We start from the raw sequence: 10,196 nt of genomic DNA, 5'->3' as shown, positions 1-10,196 counted from the left end.
CCAATGCACAGTGATGGTGGCAGCTGTGACCAAGACTTCCATCCAGTAGAGGGGCAAGTCTATGAGAATGCATGCTGAGATGTTACAGTGTCTAGTACCTGTGTATACACCCAACTGGCAAATTCACCAGCTAGGAACAACCAGGAGGTTTAAGTGATGCCAGTAAAAAGGGACATTCACAAGATTTAACATCGCACAAGGGCCTAGTTCAGCAAAACGGTGACAGTGACAGCATTCAGATGGCCCTTGGTAGTGAGTGGAGGCTCTTCCAAAAGGCAGTGTTGTTTGTTGTTGTTGTAGTTTTCTAATTTTGGCGAGTCTTCAGGAGGCATTAAGAGGTTTTAATGATTCATCCCTCAGCGACATTCTCCTCCGTTTTAAACTGTGGAGAGAGAGAGAGAGAGAGAAACAGAGAGAAAACGTGAGTGCTGTGTTACAGTTACAGTATAATGTAACTCCTGTGCTAATCCTGTTATCTTTAACCCCTGAGCAGAGTCCCTCCTCTCTCCCACTCCTCTCCCTGAGGAAACCTGAGACGGTGGGACGCGTTTCATGAATGATTGACACGCCCTGTGGAAGCCAGACACACTCTGCTGCCGCTGGCCCGGCGTACATAAAGGGCACGAGTTGAGGCGGGGATGTTACAGGAGGCAGCTTCGATAGCTGCTGCTACGCCGCGCACACGTTTCACAGCAAAGTGGGGAAGCCTGGCACCTTCGCACAGAAACATCTCTCCCGTTGCCTTGCGTTAACTTCCCAGGCAGGTTACACGGCTCACACGCTCCGCTCTCTCTCCAGGCACCTTATTCATTATTTAGGCGCGGGCCTGTGAGCGCTGAGAGGAAGGTCAACTAGAGCCACTCAGTGAGATAGGGAGAGTGAGCAGCAGTCCCAGGCCGCAGTCAACACTGAAACACTGTGGCAGCACCAGTGGCTCCTGCATTACATTACTGGCTTTCCTGGTGAAGCTAAGCAGGTCTGGCCTAGGATACTCCTTGGATGGGAGACTGGTGCTGGAAGTGGTGTTGGAGGACCAGTAGGAGGTGCTCTTCCCCTCTGGTCCAATGAATAATCTCCCCAATGCCGCAGGGCAGAGACAGGGACTCTGAGTCCTGTGAGTGAGCACCGTCCTTCAGATGAGATGTTAAACCGAGGTCCTGACTCTCTGTGGTCACTAAAGATCCCATCGGCACTCTTCACAAGAGTAGGAGTGTAACCCCCGGTGTCCTGGCGAAATTCCCTCACAGGCCTTCCTTCAATCATGGCCACCTAATCATCCCTCGTTACTTATTTGGCACATTCAGTCCTCAACTCTCCACTGTGATAGGCTGATGTGTGTTGAGCGTTCTGGCGCAGACTGGCTGCCGTGCATCACCCAGGTGGGTGCTACACATCGGTGCTGGATGAGTTGAGTTCCCTCCCCTGATATGTGAAGTGCTTTGAGTGTCTAAAAAGGCACAGTGCTATATAAATCCAATCAAGTATTATTATAATAGTATTACTGCTGCGGACGTATAACACACACCGACTGAAACACTGTGGCAGCAAAATAGTTGACGATTAATTTTCTGACGATCGGCTAATCGATGAATCATTGCAGCTCTACTTGGATGTATGTATTTTCATGACATTTTCAGGCTTCCCATCCATGTAGGACCTGGTTGGTGCAAACAGGGCAGCAGGGTGGTGCAGTGTGTAGGAAGACTGTCCTTCAACAGGAGGACCCAGGTTGACTTGAAATCAGTAAACATCAGTCTGTAGAAGAGTCCCTGAACAGGACAGTGAATTCTTAACAGTTGAAGGGAGCCATTCTGTAGCTCACCCTGACCTCTGGCCTCCCTGTGCAGGGGACATTTCCCTACAGGGATCAATAAAGAAATCACACACCACTATGTTATTGTGGTGGCTGATGTATACATTATATACAGACATATCTTCTAATATGTATACTTTGTCACATGGTGTGAGCAGAACCACCTGCAGCTCAACGTGTCAAAGACAAAGGAGCTGGTGGTGGACCTGAGGAGGGTCAAGGCTCCGATGACCCCTGTTTCAATCCACGGGGTCAGTGTTGACATAGTGGAGGATTACAAGTACCTTGGAGTGTACATTGACAATAAACTAGACTGGGCTAAGAACTCTCTACTTCCTGAGATGGCTGAGGTCCTTCAACGTCTGCCGGACCATGCTGAGGATGTTCTATGAGTCGGTAGTGGATAGTGCTACTGTGTGCTGGGGCAGCAGGCTGAAGGCAGCGGACGCCACCAGACTCAACAAACTGATCCGTAAGGCCAGGGACATTGTTGGGGCTGGATCTGGGCTCTCTGACTGCGGTGTCGGAGAAGAGAACGCTGTCCATGCTACGCTCCATCATGAGCAATGACTCGCACCCACTCCACGGCGTGCTAGTCAAACACAGGAGCACGTTCAGTGAGAGGCTGATCCCACCTAGATGCAATACGGAGAGGCACAGGAAATCATTCCTGCCTGTGGCCATGGGACTCTTTAATGCCTCTCTTAAAAGAGCACCTCGGAGACGCTCCCGATAGGTTAACTGTGCCTGGCTGAGCCACGTGTAATGTAAAGGGCAAGCCGACCTAATATAAGTCCAGTGTGCAATAACTGCAATTGTCACGTAATGTATACTTAATCTACTTTATTTTGCTTATTTTTGCGTACTATCGCTTTTTACTACTGTTTATTTTATGCTATGTTGTGTTCTGCGTGCGAGCTACTGTAACCTGTCCCAATTTCCCCCCGGGGATCATTAGTCTTTCTGATTCTGATGTACATTAAGTTATATAGTGAAGCCTACTCTAGTTGCAGGTTCAACCAGGCCTCCTAACAGGCCAACATTCCTTTACTTACACTTGCTTTGGGGATAGACAGAGTTTTATCTTTCATACTATTTTTAGGACACCAAACCTCTCCTTTGTCACTGGCTACAATGTAAGGATTTCCTTAGACTGAGGCAATAGCTTAACATTCCCCATAGAGTGGTAGGCCACTACAATCATTCACACAAAGAAAGATACAAACACGAACATGGACGTGGATCATACCAAATCTGGACATGGATCATTCTTATATTATAATGCCAATAACCAAAGAGACACATTTGTCAACTTTTCTTCCTCACACACAAGACAGCCATAATATCCACAGTCACACTCCTCTGACAAAAGACAACAGGAAATATGAGCTAACTCTATGAAAGTCAGACTTTGCCTCTTGCTACCAGCCAAACCCTTCCAATGAAGAATAGGTGGGTTCAGCCATAAAGAGTTGGTTGGTAGCAGAGAACCTGTTTTGAACCAGAGTTTCAGCCACAGTTAACAAATGAAACAGAGAACATGATGTGTGGCATTTTAAGGGGATTGAGAGGGTGAAAGGATCAGGGAAGTAGGAACAGTCCCTGCTGTATTAGCAGGATAATGCCAAACAGAATCTGAAGGATCAGTGGAATAAATGTCCCAATCTTAGAAGTTAGTGTTTGTGGCTCACAAGTTTCACAACTCAAGACTCATTTTTATTAAGTTGTATTTGACACTGATGTTGATATTGCTCTCATTATTTTTATTAGACTGCTGTAAATGTGTTGGATGGCTGCAGTTCAGAACTTAACTGAATGTGCCTTAACAATCCAACAGTATAGTTGTCCTTTTGGCTTCAGTTTGATGGACTTTCAAGTATAATAGTGTTTAGATAGCTTTGGTTTGCATGTAATCTATTCACCTTATGTAGAAGAGACAGTCTGGCTTGAGACACTAACAGGAAGTGTAAACGCAATCTGAACCGATTGTGTTTACACTTCCTGTGGCAGAGCTTCTCCCCGCAGCGGGTGCTTCCAGTGAGTCACTATAGCTTTGACCAGAGAGACCATCTCTGGTTTGACACGGGGTAAAACAGCCGGCGTTTTGAACAGGAAGTCGCAACACAAACGGGTCAAGTGGGCGGGGCTACATAAGGTGAATACAGTGCAAGGTGACAGTGGAGGCCAGCCATAGAGTAACAGACAACCACACCTTATTCCTTATCAATTTGTCATTTGATGAGTTTGCCATTGAACATGTAAGAATGGCTTACTACATATACGGTAAATGTGTCAGGAAAACAAGAAGCAGAAACCTCTCCTATTAGACATGAATGAGTGATGTGTGAACCAAAATTTGAAATTGAAAATAAATCTCCTGAAAAATCACATTTGTGTATAAAGCAGTTTGGACACAGGCGGCAGTGTGAGCTGCTGACTGAGCGGAGGATGGATGCATGCCCCTTGTCTCAATCTGTCTATTTGGTTTGCCACAGATCACAGGTCACGTGGACGCCAGTATAAAACCGGTTTACAGTGTTTGCCAGCCGGACTCAGTACATAGTGCTCCACCTGACTTCAGCTTAAGGCTCTGTGCTGCATCAGAATCACAATCAGAATCACTTTTATTGCCACAGTATGCAAGTTACATATGAGGAATTTGTCTTAGTGTCTTAGTGCAGCGTAGCGGTCACATCAATATACAGAGATAAGAAGTAGAGGATAACTAGTAGTAGGAGAGATAATTAAAGACAATCACAACGTTGCAAGTGCAATCAAATCAAATATATATACACAATATACATGAGTGGAGGAGTGTTCTGTGGATATTAAATATTAATTAATTTGCATTGAATTTACATTAAATTTACAGTCTGAGTTAAATAGGCGTTAAATAAGCAGTGAATTTACATTCAGTCCAATTAAACAGTCATTAGATTAGATAAAATTAGATAAATAAATTAGATATGAGTCAGTGGGGGGGGGGGGGGGGGATCAGTTGAGTTTAGGAGGAGGTAGTGTGTTTGCGGTGATCCTGTGACCAGGGTGGGAGGGGTCGGCCATGATCTTGCGAGACCGCATCAGTGTCCTGGCTGCATGCAGGTGCTGGAGGGATGGCAGGTTGCATCCAATTACCTTCTCAGCACAGCGGATGATGCACTGCAGTCTGTTAATGTCTTTGAGAGTGGCAGCAGCATACCAGATGGTGATGGAGGAGGTGAGGATGGACTCAACGATGGAAGTGTAGAAGTGCACCATCGTGGCCTTTGGCACTTTGAATTTCTTCAGCTGCCGCACAAAGTACATCCTCTGCTGTGCCTTCTTGGTGAGAGCTCTGATGTTCAGCTCCCATTTTAGGTCATGACGGATGATGGTCCCTAGGAAGTGGAAGGACTCCACAGTGTTGACTGGGGAGTCACCCAGGGTGATGGGGGAAGGTGGGGCTGGGTTTCTGCTGTAATCTACAATCATCTCCACTGTCCTTTGAGCATTTAACACCAGGTTGTTTTGATTGCACCAAGTCACCATGTAGGCTATGCTGTCCTCATGATACTGCCTACTAGTGCTGCACCTGTTTTGCTTCGATGTACAGATGCACAGCAGTCCAGCATACTCTAAAACCTACATCTGTGAAGATGAAATAGATCCTTTGGCTGTTTTTTTGTCTCTGAATTAAATGACAATGAGGCTGTTTACACTTTGTTTTGGGACGCATTTGACCACGTATCTTTTGTAGTGTAAACGCTGATGCATCCTCAGGACATATTGAAGACCGCCTACTCAACTGTCCCCTGCGTTTGTGTCACTTCCATGCATCTTGGCAGAAATAGCCTGCAATTAATTAAAAAAACGTGCGCATTTTCAGCAGCGGTGCCGATATTGAGTACTATACTAATACTATACTATACTTTAATACTAATACTATACTATACTCAGTGGTGTAGTGGAGGATAAACACAAGTAAACTGTTTACCCACCTCTTTGAAATGAGGCAGAGAGTTTACTCGGCTATTTTCAGATCAATGTAACAATCAATGAGGGGAAACAAGGTGGGTAACTACTCACCATGGATAGTTCACCCACCTCTGCATTTAGCACTATAGCCCTGACTAGTACTACACTACACTATACTATACTATACTATACTATACAAATACTATCAAAAAGAATCTAGCACTGATGAAAGCCTGGAACTATACAACAGAAGACACGTGCAGATGTGGATCAGTGCAGACAATGTCCCACCTACTGGAATGTGCTGATGCCCCCCAGTGCAGTCCAGAACACCTGGCAGAACCTTCCCCATCAGCTGTGGCCTGTGCCCGATATTGGCAGAACGACATCTGAGATTGCTACGGACTCGAAGAAGACTAGTTGTACATAATGCTGAATGATGTGTGCTGATTGTTCTCAGAAACGTGTTTGTATGACAGCAGTGACGTCCTCCTCGCTCGGCAATATAAGAGGTTAAAAACATCACACTTGGTGTTTGCTAACAGAAATGATGTAGCCTTAGCCCTTAGCATACGTGTTTATTTGCATATAGAGCGAGGAAGTGAGATCCGATCACAAGTACTCGAGACACGTGTGGAGACTCATTCTAATGCCAGATGTAAACTGATGTAGTTAGGGCTGTCCAGTGTCCACTTGTGATCAGATGACCCAAGAAGCACGTTAATACCAGGTCCAATGTGGTTGCATGGCCTCCTATGTGTCTTTTGAAATGTAATAGTATGTCTTTACAAGTGGGAAAAAAGTGAAGCGTTGGATTGTGTGAAATGACTCATTTCATTTGCATACATGTAGGCTTTTCTAGTCCATTCTAGGAAGCATATTTGGAAGACGTGAAGTGATCGAAATGCAGGCTATCCTAAAGAATAGGAACAACTGAAAATGTGTGTAAGCCAACTGAAAGATTCAAGATTCAAGATTCAAGATTCAAGATTTTTATTGTCACTCCGTAGTACAAGTATCACGTGTGAAATTCTTGTGCTGTAGGCTCCGTTACAACATAGTGCAAAAAATAAAAAATAAAAACAAGAGGCAACAAGCAATAAAGCAGTAAGACTCGCCACAGACAGTGGCGTATTCACTGCACATATGTGCAAATGGCATGAACATACTTTAAACATAATTAAACATAATAACATTCTGTTAGGTGCAAATAGCATATACCTAATTAAACATACTATTGAACATTAGTCATACGTGATGGTAGCAGCTGCAGTGCGGTACAGTACGGCTACTACACTATTTGTATATGTTAAGGAGTCTCGTGGCCTGCGAGCAGAAACTGTCCCTCAAGCGATTTGTGCGTGCTCTTGGGACCCTGTATCTCCTCCCTGAGGGTAGCAGGGAGAACAGACTGTTGTGGGGGTGGTTTGTGTCTTTGATGATCTTCATGGACCTCCTGAGGCACCGCTGGTTGTACAGATCTTGCAGTTCTGGCAGCTCACATCCTGTTACGTGCTGGGCCGCGCGCCTCACCCTTCTTATCGCCCTGCGGTCCATGGTGGTACAGTTCCCTGAAGCAGCCAGTCAGCAGTTCAATGGTGCCTCTGTAGAAGTCCCTGAGGATTTTTGGCCTTAGCAGGAATTTCTTCAGGCGCCTGAGTCCGTGTAGTCGCTGTTGGGCCTTTTTGACAACAGTGGTGGTGTGGTTGGCCCATGTCAGGTCCTGGTGGATATTGTCTCCCAGGTACTTGAAGCTGTCCACCCTTTCCACCACTGTGCCGTTGATGGTGATTGGGGGGTGTGCGCCCCCCCCCCCCCCCTTCTGTAGTCTACAATGATCTCCTTTGTCTTGGAGACGTTTAGAGAGAGGTGGTTGTCCTGGCACCATTGTTCCAGGGCCTCCACCTCCTTTCTGTAGGCTGTCTTGTCGCTCCTGGAGATCCGCCCCACGACCGCTGTGTCGTCTGCAAACTTCACGATGGTGTTCGAAGTTTGAGTCGCCACGCAGTCGTGGGTGTAGAGGTCATACCAGAAGGGGCTGGAGACGCACCCCTGTGGCGCTCCTATGCTGATGGTCAGTGGGGAGGAGGTGAGGTTGCCCACTCTCACCACCTGGCGGCGGTCTGTTAGAAAGTCCAGGATCCAGTCACACATTGCTGTGCTTAGTCCCAGATCCTTGAGTTTCCTTACCAGCCTGGAGGGTACTATGGTGTTGAATGCTGAGCTGTAGTCCACGAACAGCATTCTCACATAGGTGTCCTTCCCCTCCAGGTGGGAGGGGGCGGTGTGGCGCACGTGTGCTACTGCATCCGCTGTGCTCCTGTTGGGGCGGTATGCGAATTGTAGCGGGTCGTGGTCCGGGGGGAGTGTGGGGCGGATCTGTGATATGACCAGCTTTTCGAAGCATTTGAGGGTAGCAGGGAGTTGAGTAGAGTTGTCTGGTTGTTGTTTTTTTTGTTTTATATATTTTATTTTCAGCTTTTCAGAACAACATATGAACAAGACAAACAGGCTCAGACACAAAACGGAAAAAACAAAAACGAAAACAAACACAAAAATAAAAATAAATACACATTTTCAACATTCAGTGCTACCAGTTATGTAAGGTGCTTATATTTTTTACAAGAGGTACATTATTGTGCTCATCCGTCTCCCGCAACCTCAACAAGGTAGGCTAGAAATGGGCCCCAAATGGCAAAGAATTTCTTTAGTTTGGCAGTCCTCAGGAACCTAATCCTCTCCATCCGTATAACAGAGGTCATTTCCGTCAGCCACAGTTTAAAAGGAGGTGAAGTAGAAGACTTCCATTCTTTCAAGATGAGTTTTTTGGCAACAATTGTCCCTTGCGTCAGAGATTGCTGCACAGTTGTGGGGAAGTCCAGAGAGAGTTCCGAGCAGCCAAAGATGGCAAGTTCTGCTTCGGGCTGAAGGGTTATTTTATAAGCCTTCGAGTACCAGTCAAATATCTTAGCCCAGAATCCGGACAGTGAAGCGCAGAACCAAAAAGCATGTGACAATGTGCCCTCCGACCCCTGACACCTATCACATAGCGGTGAGACAGAGGGATATATCTTATGTAGCCTATGCTTGGAGTAATGGAGACGGTGAGTGACTTTAAACTGGATCAGCTGATGTCTGCTATTAACTGAGCAGAGTTGTACAACCGACAGGCTCCTTTCCCATATAATGTCAGATAATTCAGTACCAAGTTCTTCCTGCCATGCCTCTCTGATCCTCTCAGTAGAGGCCATGGTACAATCATCAAATAAACACACAAATCTAGAGATGAGGTGCCTGGAGTGAGGAGGGCTCAGCAAAACATCAAAAAGAGCATGTTCATTTGGGAGCGCTTCAAAGGTCTGAATGCTGGATCGAACATAGTTTCTGATTTGTAGGAATCTGAGCCAGTCCGTGCCGGGCAACTCAAACTTCCTTTTCAGCAAGTCAAAGGATGCAAAATGATCATCGATATATAGGTCTTTGATGGAAGCCAGACCCCTCTCACTCCAGGCATGGTAGTTTCTATCTGACCAAGGAGGCAAAAAAGAGTGATTCAAACAAATAGGAGTGTGGATCGAAACATCTGGGAGACTCAAAACTTTCCTAACTTGGTTTAAAATTCTGAGGGAGTTTCTCACAACAAAACCTAAATCCTTAAGAGTCCCCGGCCTCTCTAGCTTAGAAAATAAGATTGCTGGCAGAGAAGAGTTGACAATAGTGCTGGCCTCCATTTTCAGCCACAGGGGGGCCCCGAGAGCTAAATTGTCAGGGGTCCCTTGCCGCCAAAACATTAGAGCTCTAACATTGGCAGCCCAGTAGTAGTGCCTAAACACTGGTAAGGCCAACCCGCCTTCAGACTTGGGTTTCTGCAAGTGAATTTTCGAAATTCTATGATTTTTATAATTCCAAATATAGGACAGAATTATTGAGTCCAGTTCTTTGAAAAAAGCTGATGTAAGGAAGATGGGGAGGTTTTGACACAGATAGAGGAACCTGGGAAGCGAAACCATCTTAACTGAGTTTATACGGCCAATCATAGACAAGGGCAAGATTTTCCAGTTTTCTATACATTGTTTAAGTCTTAAAACAAAATCACCAAAATTCAACTTAAATATTAATTTAGGATCTCTGGGTATGGTCAGGCCAAGATAGGTGAGGCGGTCCTTTGCCAATTTAAATGGGAGACTTTCCAAGAAACCGGGAGTGAAGAGATCAGAGAGAGGCATAAAGTCACTCTTTGTCCAGTTAATTGTATATCCGGACAGCTTACCATAGGAGGTGATTAGCTCTAGGAGGGGGGGGATCGATTTCTCCGAGTCATTTAGGTACAATATCACATCGTCTGCATACAAACTAATGCGCGTCTCGATACCTCCGACCTTCAGACCTGCAATACCTGGGTGAGCACGTATTTTTAAAGCGAGGGGCT

This window comes from Poromitra crassiceps, assembly GCF_964638095.1.
Source record: "Poromitra crassiceps genome assembly, chromosome: 2".
NCBI lineage: Eukaryota > Metazoa > Chordata > Actinopteri > Beryciformes > Melamphaidae > Poromitra > Poromitra crassiceps.
The sequence above is the reverse complement of the archived record's forward strand: the minus strand, read 5'-3'. Positions refer to the sequence as shown.